Source organism: Vombatus ursinus, unplaced genomic scaffold (assembly GCF_900497805.2).
Source record: "Vombatus ursinus unplaced genomic scaffold, bare-nosed wombat genome assembly UNPS02014770.1, whole genome shotgun sequence".
NCBI classification, from domain to species: domain Eukaryota; kingdom Metazoa; phylum Chordata; class Mammalia; order Diprotodontia; family Vombatidae; genus Vombatus; species Vombatus ursinus.
In genome coordinates, this window is record NW_020954548.1 from 32670155 (window position 1) to 32673415 (window position 3261).

At 38.1% G+C, this 3261-nt stretch overlaps 1 protein-coding gene across 2 annotated transcripts in view; it reads right to left on the minus strand.

Moving 5' to 3' along the window:
• The window catches only part of MVP (major vault protein), a 37668-nt gene that overhangs the window by 3603 nt on the left and 30804 nt on the right, over nt 1-3261 (minus strand). The gene's annotated exons all lie outside the window — the stretch shown is intronic.

Below are 3261 nucleotides of genomic sequence, written 5' to 3' on the forward strand. Positions count from 1 at the left end.
AGCTATTATGGTGACAGGGACATTCAAGATACAAACCCAAGAAGAAGAGGATGTCTCTGAAATATCCACAAGCAAAGCTTCAAAGAAAAACACAATTTGGGCACAAATTCAACTAGAATTTCCAGAAAAAATAAAGCAAGAGTTTTTTTTTTTAAAAAAAGGGTTAAAATATTTTTTAAAAATGAAATGAGAACCCTAGAGGAAAAAATTGGAAAAGAAATAAGAACTATAGAAAAAAGAATTGGAAAGGGAATTAACAGATTGGCACAAGAGGTACAAAACCTTGTCTGAGCAACAAAATCCCTGAAAATTAAAATGGACCAAATAGAAGCCAGTGATTTCATACAGCAATCAGACACAGTAAAACAAAATTAAAAAAAAGATAAAAGGAAATGTAATTTCATAGCAAAAACAACTAAACTAGAAAATAGATTGATGAGAAAAAGAATTGAAGAACCATTGAATGTCATGACCAAAAAAAGAGCCTGTTAGATAGGACTGAATTTCAATAATGTGAAAGGAAAACTGCCTCAGTACCACAGGGCCAAGTGGAAACTGAAAGGATTCACTGGTCATCTCCCAAAGGAGATCTCAAAATGAAAACTCTCAGGAACATTCTGGCCAAAATCTACAGCTTCCAGGTGAAAAAATTTTACTGCAAGTAGCCAGAAAGAAAGACTTCAAGTGCTAAGCAACTGTCAGGATCACAGATTTAGCAGACATCATTGTAAAGGAGTGGAGAGATTTGAATACAACATTCCAGAAGGCAAAGGATACACACACATACCTACCCACACACAGAGGACATATGCGTGCACACAGAGGACACATATGTATACATATATGCACACACATGTATATACACATACCACTCAGATGACATGTGTTTATACATACACGTGTGTGCATGCATACACGCACCACACAGGGGACATACACACACACCTACCCACACACAGAGGACATATATGTATGTGTGCATATTGTATGTATGCACACATACCCAACCACCCACCGAGGACATATGTGTATACATATATATGTATAAACACATATATAAACACACATATATACATATATGTATGCATATGTGTGTATATGTTATAGGCTTAAAGCCAAGAATACCTTACCCACTAAAACTTAGTATAACCGTTAAAGGGAAAAAATAGATTTTTAGTGAAACAGAGTACTTCCAAGCTTGTCTGAGGAAAAGACCAGAGCCTGTGTAAAAACTTCCAAGTGCAAACACAGGAATTAAGAGAAACATAAAAAGGTAAATATGAATGAGGAGAAGATGATACATGGGTCCCCTCTGGACCCTATCATCACAGAAGTCTCAGAGAGAATCTAATTAGGTCTGGGAGTGGTTCTGTTAGTTCTTGATGATTTTAAAAGAAGAATGGAGACTACACAAGAAATGGGGAAGAGGGAAAGGAAAGTTAGTGAAAATTCTTTCAATGGATGGGGATGACCTCTGATCCTCACTGTTATCTAAGTTGGTCAAAGGAGGGAAGAATACATACATACACAGTACATTTCACTCTACAGGGAAACAGTAGGGACAAGAGAGAAGGAGGATGCAGCAGTAAGAGGGAGAGTAGATTAATGGAAGGACTGGTCCTAAGCAAAACAAGTTCTAACTAGGGATCTATAAAAAACATATACACATATTTATAAATAGTTCTTTTTCATGGTGATGAAGAATTGGAAATTGAATGGGTGCCCATCAACTAGGGAATGGAGGAACAAGTTATGGTATATAAATGTGATAGAATACTATTGTTCTCTAAGAGACAATGAAGGGAGTGGTTTCAAAGAAACCTAGGAAGATGTATATGAACAGATACAGAGCGAAATGAACAGAAACAGGAGAACAATTTATAAAATGACAACAATATGGTAAAGACTTTTTGAAAGACTTAGGAACTCTAATCAGTGCAATGACCAAATGCAATTCCAGAGGATACTCATCTCCTGTTACAGGGATAAAGGACCTGGAATGTGGAGGGGACACATATGTGTATGCACATGTGTAAGCATGTATATAGTGTATATACATATGTGTGTATGTGTTTGTACAAATAAAATTTCCTTTTGGACATGGCCAATGCAAAAGTATGTTTTGTTTGACTATACATGTAATAGAGATTTTGTTTTTCTTTTGTTCTCATTTGGGGGGAAGGAGAAAAAGTGGATTTTTGCTGATTGAAAAAACCAATTAACTTAACATTTTAAAAAAGACCCAAAAAAAGGAAAGCAATTTGGAATTATGCCCCCAAAGTTACTAAACTCTGCATGCCCTTTGACCCAGCAATACCATTACTAGGCATCTCCCAATATCCCAAAGAGAACAAAGAAAAAGGAAAAAGACCTATATATGTATGTACAAAATATTTTTAGCAGCTCTTCATATAGTGGCTTGATAATTTTTTTTTTTAAGTTTTAAGTGATGGGAATATTAAGATACTACACAAAGACCCTGCTCTCAAGGGACACATAACCCCACACTGGGGAATATGACACACAAACTGATAAGCAGGATATATGATACAACGCAGAATATTGTGGGGGAAAAGGAGAAATCCAAAGTAATCCAGGAGAACTTGAGACAAGAGTGATCACTTTTAGCTGGAATCAGGGAAGGCTTCTTGGAGGAGGGAGCTTTGATATCAGAGGATTAACAGATTGAAATGAGGAAGGAAGGGAGGATGGTCTGTTCAAATACAAAGAAGCAAATGAACACGAGAGATTATCAAATAGTCCACGTTGGCCAGAACATCCCTTTTTGTGAAGCAAAGAATTATGAAATAAGACTGGAAAAGTACGTTGGAACCAGACCCATGGAGGGGCTTAGATACCAGCCTAAAGGAGTTTCTATTTTACCCTAGAGGGAATGCAGAGCCCCCAGGGCTTCTATAAGCAGAAGAGTGGAGTTGATAGCCCTGTGCATTATAAAGATGATTTTGGCAGCCATATGAAGAACAGATTGGAGATGGGGCAGAGTCTGGAGGCAGGGAAACCAGTTAAGAGGCTATAATAATCCAGGCAAGGGCTTAACAACTCAGAGCAGTGATAGAATGCAAGAAATGCTTGGAGAACAGAAAAGATTCAGAAACGGACTGGATGTAGTGGTACCTGGGGAAGGAGGTGCGCCTTTAAGAAGGAAGAAAGAAGATTTGAAACAGCACAATGTCTCTGATTCTTTCCTCTTCCTTCCCAATTCTCCCCCCCCCCCCCCCCCCCCCCCCCCCCCCCCCCCCC